The sequence below is a fragment of the Bison bison genome, unplaced genomic scaffold (genome assembly GCF_000754665.1).
Source record: "Bison bison bison isolate TAMUID 2011002044 unplaced genomic scaffold, Bison_UMD1.0 scf7180017864294, whole genome shotgun sequence".
NCBI lineage: Eukaryota > Metazoa > Chordata > Mammalia > Artiodactyla > Bovidae > Bison > Bison bison.
The window spans coordinates 158,228-169,366 of record NW_011494866.1 but is presented as its reverse complement, the minus strand read 5'-3'; positions in this window follow the sequence as shown (position 1 = coordinate 169,366).

The following is an 11,139-nucleotide window of genomic DNA, read 5'->3' as shown; positions in this document are numbered from 1 at the left end:
TCTCCTCTTTCACTTTCATTAAGAGGCTTTTTAGTTCCTCTTCACTTTCTGCCATAAGGGTGGTGTCATCTGCATATCTGAGGTTATTGATAATCCAAGTCTATGCCCCAACCAGTAATGCTGAAGAAGCTGAAGTTGAACGGTTCTATGAAGACCTACAAGACCTTTTAGAACTAACACCCAAAAAAGATGTCCTTTTCATTATAGGGGACTGGAATGCAAAAGTAGGACGTCAATAAACACCTGGAGTAACAGGCAAATTTGGCCTTGGAATACGGAATGAAGCAGGGCAAAGACTAATAGAGTCTGTAATAGAACAGATGTTATGAACTATTAAAAAAAGAAAGGGGAGAGAGTTCTGTTGTATTGAAATCCTTATACTTTTACTAGAGCACGTTTATTTCTAACAACAATGCCAGTCCTGATGGTAATTCTCTGGGCCAGGGTTATTTCAATGTGCATCACCGTAGGAAAACTTACAGTAATGTGAAACTAGAACACTTCACTGTTATCTAATTTGATGCTCATAACATGTCCAAGAAATAGTTGTAGATTGTTGACCTGGAAGGAATTATCAAGTTTAGTGGTTTCTAAAAGTTCTAAGCTGCCACATCCTCTCTTCGAATGACAGTTTGTTGAGCCCTGTATAGAGAACAGATAAAGGTGAAACATTAATGGTTAAGATATTAGAAGAGTGAGAAGTGTATTGGTCTCAAATAAATCAACAAGATTCTTTCCTTGAATAGTTGTCTCCATCTCCCAGTTTCATCTGAGGCCTTTCTTGGACCTTCCAGGCCTCCAAAGAATACTGTTTATAACTCACTTATGGGTGAGATAACTGAAGCTGTGAGATTCAGTTTTATGAGACAAACTGAATTGATTTTGTATCACACTTGAATTATTCTGCCTTTGTGCTATTACCTATCCTCTACCCTCTGCCTGGGATGCTGCCTGTTAATCTCTCTCTCTCTTTTTTTTTTCTTTTTGTTATCCTAACCATATATCAAAGTCCATATCCATGAAGCCAGTATTAGTTTTCTGTTCTGCCACAAAAAGTTACAACATATTTAGAGGCTTAAAACCATACAAAATTTTAACTTCACAGTTCTATGGGTCCAAAGTCTTGGATAGATCAACTGGATCCTCTGTTCCAGGTTTCATTAGGCCAACATCAAGGAGTTAGCAGTGTTGGGTTTTCACTGCAGTCCTTGAGGAAGAATTCACTTCCAAGTTTGTTCAGGTTGTTGGTAGGATTTATTTCCTTGAGGTGTTGATATTTGCTTCCAGAAGGCACTCAGCTTCATGATTTTCATGTACCCACCCCCAGCAAAGGTGGGTCACACTTTAAATCTATTTGCCTTCCCTTCTGCTACATTTTTCTGATTTCCTCTCCTGCCCTCATGGCGCAGAGAGCTCTACTTTTAAGAGCACATGTGTTTACAGCAGGCATATCAGAATAACCCAAAATAATCTCTCCAAATTAATGCCAATTGATTAGCAGTCTTAATTACATCTATGAAGTCCCTTATGTTCATATAATATAACACATTCACATGGCATGACTTAGGGGTGGGGCAGGGGGAAAGAAGGTCATGTAGCCAAAATTTTGCCTACCACAAAACTTTTCCTGAAAAACCATTCAAAGTGAGATTATCTGCATTAGAACTGCATCTCTCTCTCTTAGTGCCTCTTGTAGTGCACTTACTTTAATCCACTTCTATTAAAGTCATTTCTGTAATTGCCTTCATTTTCTTATGCAATTGTAAGATCCATCTGATGGTGGTTAGTCATAGTTTTACCCCTTTAGTATCTAATATAGTTTGGATACTATGAAAATTGAATGAGTTGAATTGAATAATCCAAGTCACACAGTAAAAGCAGAAATGGGGCTAGAATCAGAGCTAGAAGAGGACTTTGAATACAGTATTTTCTCTTTAATAATAAGCTGTCTCTCAAACTTCGGTGTGCCTTGCTCATTTATTTCAAGCCTATCTGCATAAACACTGTGTTTTGTCTGCATACATAAATGCTAAACCCAGAACATAGATAAGGAGTAACAGAAAAGAAAACATGGCTATGTTGCACTCAACCCTCACCCCCTACTCAAGAACTGGCCATTATCTAAGGACATGGATATTTTTATTAAATTTTAGGGAAACTTTATTTTTCTGTAGAGGAAGAAGATATAGGCTTCTGTAATGGCCTTTTATAATCTTGATTTATCTATAGTCAGGGCTGAGCAATCTGGTACTCTCTTCTATAAAATGCTTCAGTGAGGAGTCATGCTCAAGTCCCAACAAATTCCAAAGTGTTTCTTAGACGCCATCTTCATTTTGCAACATGCCTGTGGTCTGAAGGCTTTTTCTCCTTTCCCTTTTTAGTTGCTGTCCTGCCAAGATCCTATCTGTACATTCTAGAGAAGAATTTCTCATTTTGGTAGAATGATTCTGCCCCTATGTGTGGCTGACACTGGACCTTTCAAAATGTAACAAGTTGGTCTTCTGGGACTGAACAGAAACAGTAGAGGGGCTGATAGATGTAAAAACCATGGCTTTGCTGTCTTTCTATGGCAAATAGAGCCTATCTACCACTTTTCCATAGTAGCAACAGCAGCAGTGTGCTATCCTAAGCCTTGAACCAGAGTAAGAAGGTGGGGAATTCAAGCAGTGGCCCTGCAGTCCTCCTCCTTATTGACCTTTGGTAAATTATATACTTTCTCAGCCTCAGCTACTTTAGTCACAGAGGGAAACATACTTGTTCAGGCTTATTTGGAGAATGAAATGAATGTACTTTGTGAGTTATAAAGTACCAAGAGTACTTTTATAGAGTAAGACCCCATTCTCTTTTAAGTGTGCATGGATATATTAACTAGCAGCAGCATCACTCGTTTTCCAGAGAAAATTAAAGAACAGGTAGGTTCTAAGCAGCAGATTAGCCAAAGACTGAAGGTGAGACTTCAACAGGTCCTGATTCCCGTTAGACTCATGAATTCCCTCTTGTTTCTGGGGCCAGACTGTTTCTCTACAAGATTACTGCCAATAGAACATGATGTGCATCATAACTGTAATTTCTTTGCGTTTCTCAAAATTAAATGGAGAGGTTTATTTATTCACTATTTCAAGAATATCTTAATTTTTTAAATGCCCTCATATTGATCACATCTTCATATGTTAATTCTCACCAGTATTTATGACTCCTGATTAGTCTGTTGATGAAGTTTTCTCAGTGTTTGCTCTGAGGAGAATTTCTTACATCTGCTAAATTTTTATTTGCTTATTCACTGATTGAAAAAGGAAATTTTTGACAACTATTGCCTTAGTCTGGGACTGGTGTTAAACTAGAGCTGATCACTGTAAAACTATTTTAAGAAGCACATGTTGTTGTTGTTGTTGTTTTTTAATCTATAACGATCAAACTTATATAATGTGTGCTTGCATTCTTTCTCATGTCCGACTCTTTGCAACTCCATGGACTGTAGCCCACCCAGCTCCTCTGTCCATGGAATTTTCCAGGCAAGTGAGTTGCCATTTCCTTCTCCAGGAGATATTCCTGACCCAGGGATTTTACATGAGTCTCTTGAGTCTCCTTCATTGATAGGCGAGTTCTTTACCACTGCACCACTTGTGAAGCTCATAATAGTCTTACTTAAAACACAATTTACTCTTTACAAACAAATAGACAAGCAAAAACTGCTTAAAAGAATTTCCTTAAAAATAATTCAACTGGCCAAGTGAGAGGCCAAAGAGAATAGGACAAAAAGAAAATGACTTGTAGGTGAAACAAGATTGCTCAAGGAACTGATAATTGATGAAGCTGGGTTTTCTGGGTTCTTTTATACATTTAAAATTTTCCATAATGGATGCCAAGGAAATCTATTTTATAATAAAATTAAAGTTCAGTTCACTTATTCAGTTGTATCTGACTTTATGAGCCCATGGACTGTAACATAGCATGCTTCTTTGACCATCACCAATTCCCGGGGCTTGCTCAAACTCATGTATATAGAGTTGGTGATGCTATCCAACCACCTCATCTTCTGTCATCCCCTTCTCCTCCTGCCTTCACTCTTTCCCAGCATCAGGGTCTATTTTAATGAGTCAGCTCGTCACATCAGGTGGCCAAAGTATTGGAGCTTCAGCATCAGTCCTTCCAATGAATATTCAGGACTAATTTCCTTTAGGATTGACTGGACTGATCTCCTTGCAATCCAAGGGACTCAAGAATCTTCTCCAATACCACAGTTCAAAAGAATCAGTTCTTCAGTGTTCAGCTTTCTTTATGGCCCAGGTCTCATATCCATACGTGAAAAGCCATATCTTTGACTAGATGGACATTTGTAGGCAAAGTAATGTCTCTGCTTTTTAATATGCTGTCTAGATTTGTCATAGCTTTTCTTTTAAGGAGCAAGCATTCTTTCAATTTCATGATTGCAGTCACCATCTGCAGAGATTTTGGAGCCCAAGAAAATAAAGTCTGTCACTGTTTTCATTGTTTCTTCATCTATTAACCATGAAGTGATGGGACCAGATGCCATGATCTTCATTTTTTGAATATTGAGTTTTAAGACAGTTTTTTCACTCTCCTCTTTCACTTTCATCAAGAGGCTCTTTAGTTCCTCTTCACTTTCTGCCATAAGGGTGGTGTCATCTGCATATCTGAGGTTATTGATATTTCTCCCGGCAACCTTGATTCCAGCTTGTGCTTCATCCAGCCTGGAATTTCTCATGATGTACTCTGCATACACTTAAATAAGCAAGGTTTCAACATTCAGCCTTGATGTACCCACAAATCAACATTGATATAATTGGAGAGTATAAATACTTGATCTTAAGAATGCTTGTGCCAGTTTATCAACATGGAAATACTTTTATCAGTTTTAAATTGCATCCAGATGAAAGAGCCACTTAATTTTTGATAGAGTTAATAAATGGCAAAAATCTTCTATACAATTAAAAACTTAAAGGTTAGCAACTAATCCTGAAATTAGATCTTTGAGCTCAGAAACCATCTTGGTTTATGACCTATCTTTGTCCTGGTATCTAGATGTGAATATAATTTTACTCTTCCACAGTCCACTTTCATGAGGGTTATTTTGTGTTACTTTGAGACTTTGAAGCTTAAAGAGTATCATAACTTAACCTACTAAGGGATAAAGATGGCTTGGGGTTGGTTTCTGGACTTAGAATTTATTAACTTCTTTCTTTATTTTAAGAGTGAATTTCTTTTTGCATGGGTGATAAAAGAGCTCTAAAATATATATACATATTTAACCAGTTGCAATTTCTTTATTAAAGAAGATGCCGAAAATTTTGACAGGAGTTATTTTCATAGTCTCTCTTTCAGAGCCACATTGATCCATCTTTCTCTGTGTCCTGCCCTCTAACTTTCACATCAATTCTTTTGCAAGATGTTTGATGACAATCAACTGCTCTGCATGAGCTGCAATAAATTCTCAAATATAACAGGAAGCAGAATTGGAAGTATCACTCTTCCAGATAAATATGAAATGTCAGTGCTTAAAAGTCTTGATAGGGTACATAAAATCTCTTGGGAGACAGTGACCCCAGAAGGAAATCTGCTTGATTATCATGTAATGTACCATACAAGGTTACAGCAAGATATTTTGTATAACCATATCAGTAAAATACTGGCTACCACACAGAGACACAGATTAAACATTTTTCAATTGGTATTAATATCAACTCTTTGGCCTGAACTTTTATTCATGAAGAAAACATGTGAAAAAGTCTTAAAGTTTATAAGAGATTTCATTTTATGTGAGAAATCTCACATTTTATTCTCCTTTTCACACAAAAAGCCTAATAATCATAGACTACTGTAGCAGGCAGATGATGGTCTGTTGTATGTTAATTTTTCAAGTTTGATAAGAACAAAAATCATTCAGATGTCTTGAGGCTGAGTCACCACAAAATTCAAATGGTTTTTATATATTATAAATTCACGACTTGCACCACAAAGACCAAACACATTTAACACATTGAAGAACCTGTACCTACTAGAAGCAGACGGTCAAGCAGTGACTTAAACCACCTATACAAGCTGATTCTCCAACTGCAGGCAGGTGTGCCTAGAGTCCAATGAGTATAAGTTGTAGTCAAAATTCTGAGAGTGTTCATCTCAAAAGGCTTCACCGCAAGCAGTTTTCCACTACAGGGACTCTGGCAACTGGGGACTCATTACTGGAGATTCAGAATAGGTCAGTGATCTTAAAAGGGAAGACATATACATGAGTTGCCAAGTTACCATATTTGGGGTAAAAAGACGAACTATCCTGAGACAAAAATAAAAAAAGGAAAAGTAAAGGAACTCTTGCTATGAAGCCAAACTTCTGGACCTTCATGGGACTCATTTATTGATTCTTTCATTCACTTATCAATTCAGAGTGTAAACTAAAGGGAGAGGCAAAATTTCTGATTTGGATTGCAGGTCAAACAGAAAAGGAAAAGAGCAGAGCTTTTTTTGTTTTGTTTTGTTTTTTAAATTTAAATTTATTTACTTTAATTGGAGGCTAATTACTTCACAATATTGTATTGGTTCTGCCACACATCAACATGAATCCGCCACAGGCGTACACGTGTTCCCCATCCTGAACCCCCCTCCCACCTCCCTCCCCGTACCATCCCTCTGGGTCATCCCAGTGCACCAGCCCCAAGCATCCTGTATCGAACCTGAACTGGCGATTCATTTCTTATATGATATTATACATCTTTCAGTGCCATTCCCCCAAATCGTCCCACCCTCTCCCTCTCCTACAGAGTCCAAAAGACTGTTCTATACATCTGTGTCTCTTTTGCTGTCTCGCATACAGGGTTATTGTTACCATCTTTCTAAATTCCATATATATGTGTTAGTATACTGTATTGGTGTTCTTCTTTCTGGCTTACTTTACTCTATATAATAGGCTCCAGTTTCATCCACCTCATTAGAACTGATTCAAATGTTTTCTTTTTAATGGCTGAGTAATACTCCAATGTGTATATGTACCACTGCTTTCTTATCCATTCATCTACCGATGGACATCTAGGTTGCTTCCATGTCCCGGCTATTACAAACAGTGCTGTGATGAACACTGGGGTACACGTGTCTCTTTCAATTCTGGTTTCCTCAGTGTGTATGCCCAGCAGTGGGATTGCTGGATCATAAGGCAGTTCTATTTCCAGTTTTTTAAGGAATCTCCACACGGTTATCCATAGCGGCTGTACTAGTTTGCATTCCCACCAACAGTGTAAGACGGTTCCCTTTTCTCCACACCCTCTCCAGCGTTTATTGCTTGTAGACTTTTGGATAGCAGCCATTATGACTGCATGAAATGATACCTCATCGTGGTTTTGATTTGCATTTCTCTGACAATGAGTGATGTTGAGCATCTTTTCATGTGTTTGTTAGCCATCTGTATGTCTTCTTTGGAGAAACGTCTGTTTAGTACTTTGGCCCATTTTTTGATTGGGTCATTTATTTTTCTGGAATTGAGCTGCAGGAGTTCCTTATATATTTTGGGGATTAGTTCTTTGTCAGTTGCTTCATTTGCTATTATATTCTCCCATTCTGAAGGCTGTCTTTTCACCTTGCTTATAGTTCACTTTGTTGTGCAAAAGCTTTTAAGTTTAATTAGGTCCCATTTGCTTATTTTTCCTTTTATTTCCAATATTCTGGGAGGTGGGTCATAGAGGATCCTGCTGTGATTTATGAGTATACTACCCAAAGCAATCTATAGATTCAATGCAATCCCTATCAAGCTACCAATGGTATTTTTTACAGAGCTAGAACAAATAATTTCACAATTTGTATGGAAATACACAAAACCTCAAATAGCCAAAGCAATCTTGAGAAAGAAGAATGGAACTGGAGGAATCAACCTGCCCGACTTCAGGCCCTACTACAAAGCCACAGTCATCAAGACAGTATGGTACTGGCACAAAGACAGAAATTAGATCAATGGAACAAGAGTGGAGCTTTAACTCAGAAAATAATGATAAATAAGAGGGGAAGGCAGGGAGGGAGAGTGGGAAAGAGAAAGATTTAAAAAACAATGAATTTTTAGTGTAGTAAAGAAAGTATATTAAAAATAAAAGAAAAATTACCGTTATTTAACATAGGCAGTTATACCCAGATTTTGTTATTTAACTCCTCAAAAGAAATATAACATTCATATTATCTATGAATTTAATATGTGGAACTGCCTTTAGAGCTTACAGAAGATGCAACTCCACCATGCTGCAAAGATGTTTTCAAGCTATTTTTCTGTTCAGCTTTTAAAACACTCTTTAATAGGTTATCATAATTAATTTATAATGCAGTAACTATTTTAAATAAATTGCACTTATCTACATTAATTATAGCCTTTCAATTCCTGCAAATCTATTACTCAGATAGAAAATTATAGATTGTCTTATGTGGCCTTAGGGGACAGAACTAGCTACAGTAGAGTTTGGTTTAATATAAGAATAGCCTGCTGGAACTTCAGTTGTTTGACACGGTAATGAGCTACTTGGAAGCTGTGATATGGCTGCCATTAGAGTTATTTATACAGACTGAAAAATTGCTTTGTAGGCTATGCTGTAGGCTTTCTACAATATGTACAAGAGGTACCTTTCCCCTTAGGTCTTACCAATAATTTCAGGGTTGTATAACATTAAAAAAAAAATCACAACTCAACCACAATTACAGTGTGCTCTCTGCCCCCACCTCACCTTACCAGTTTAAAACACTGCATTCTGCATTAATGCAAAATGTAGCACTAGACCCTTTAAGCTTTAGCTTTAACCAGTACAACCCATTTTTTTTCTGATTTTGGAGATTTAAGTCCTGAAAAGCAACCAAAGATATTTGATATTAATTGGAAGGTTGGTCATAGTCTAAGAATTTCTAATGACTAAATAAAGTTAAAGATTCAACCCATTCTGGTTTGCCTTCTCAGAAACTCTTTGGTACATGAGAAATTATATTTACATATGATATACAACGACTTCACTTTCACTTTTCACTTCCATGCATTGGAGAAGGAAATGGCAACCCACTCCAGTGTTCTTGCCTGGAGAATCCCAGGGACGGAGGAGCCTGGTGGGCTGCCGTCTATGGGGTCGAACAGAGTCGGACACGACTGAAGTGACTTAGCAGCAGCATGATATACAACAAATGACCAGTCTCTACAGCTTACTGCAAACTAGATGCACTGATTACAGAATCTAAATCCACTGGAGAATGTCCGTGAAGACAACATGTAAAATTATATACTGTGTCTTTAAACCAAACCCAAGGCTCAGAATTGCCCTTGACTTCAAAATTGTCTGAGTGAAAGGGATCAATATTCAATTTCACAAAGATAATGCAATACCTTGGGGGAAAAAAAAAGATTTATCAGAAACTTTCCAAAGTATAAGATTTGGGGATATGGAATCAAACCTTGAAAAGTTAAGCAGCTAGAAAGATTTTAGGAGACAGCTGATGGATTAAAGACAACTTCATTGAAGGAACGATCACCCTGAATGTTGCCAGGTCATTTTGGGTTCTCTAGTCTCTCCCATAATACAGAAAGCACTAAATATACAGTTGCAGAATAATGACAGCCAGCCCACAAATGAATTGCCTTCTGAAATGACATAGGGCGATTCTTTATTATAGGAAGCCAAGTCGTTCCTTCTGTTATTCCAAATATAAAATTAAAGAAAGGACAATAATTTGGCTGACATTTTAAATTAACTTTAAAACATTTCAAATAAAATGGGACATCTTTATGGTAATGTTAAATAAATGGTACAAGGTAAGGGATAATGTTTTTAAATAATTTTCATATTTAAGGGGTTGGGAAGATATGAGTAGCAATCTACCTTGGTCAAGATTTACAGTAAGAAACTACAGTTTAAAAATCAACCACAGAATTTAGAATTTTAGGCTTAGAAAATGCATGAGATTGATTGGTCAAATGTTCTATCTAGTACCACCTTCACTGTACAATTTGATGATTAATTCCTACAGGCAATAATGTAGAACTTTATAAGCCTCCAAACAGTAGTTCAGCCTTTATAAATCTTTTATTTTTATACAGCTTTAATCAAACCTACAGTTCTATGAAGACCTACAAGACCTTCTAGAACTAACACCCCCCAAAAAATGTCTTTTTCATTATAGGGGACTGGAATGCAAAAATAGGAAGTCAAGAAACACCTGGAGTAACAGGAAAATTTGGCCTTCAAGTAGAGAATAAGCAGGGCAAAGGTTAACAGAGTTCTGCCAAGAGTCACTGGTCACTAGTGTTTTCACCGGTCATAGCAAACACCCTCTTCCAACAACACAAGAGAAGACTCTACACATTGACATCACCAGATGGTGAACACCAAAATCAGATTGATTATATTCTTTGCAACCAAAGATGGAGAAGCTCTATACAGTCAGCAAAAACAAGACCGGGAGCTGACTGTGGCTAAGATCATGAAATTCTTATTGCCAAATTCAGACTGAAATTGAAGTAAGTGGGGAAAACCACTAGACCATTCAGGTATGACCTAAATCAAATCCCTTATGACTATTCAGTGGAAGTGAGAAACAGATTTAAGGGACTAGATCTAATAGACAGAGTGCCTGATGAACTATTGATGGAGGTTCGTGACACTGTACAGGAGACAGGGACCAAGACCATCCCCAAGAAAAAGAAATGCAAAAAAGCAAAATGCCTGTCTGAGGAGGCCTTACAAGTAGCTGTAAAAAGAAGAGAAGTGAAAAGCAAAGGAAAAAAGGAATGATATACCCATTTGAATGCAGAGTTCCAAAGAATAGCAAGGAGAGATAAGAAAGCCTTCCTCAGTGATCAATGCAAAGAAATAGAGGAAAACAATAGAATGGGAAAGACTAGAGGTCTCTTCAAGAAAATTAGAGATACCAAGGGAACATTTCATGCAAAGATGGGCTCAATAATGGACAGAAATGATATGGACCTAAGAGAAGCAGAAGATATTAAGAAGAGGTGGCAAGAATACACAGAACAACTATACCAAAAAGATCTTCATCCCCCAGATAATCACGAAGGTGTGATCACTCACACTCACCTAGAGCTGACATCCTGGAATGTGAAGTCAGGTGGGCCTTAGGAAGCATCACTATGAACAAAGCTAGTGGAGGTGA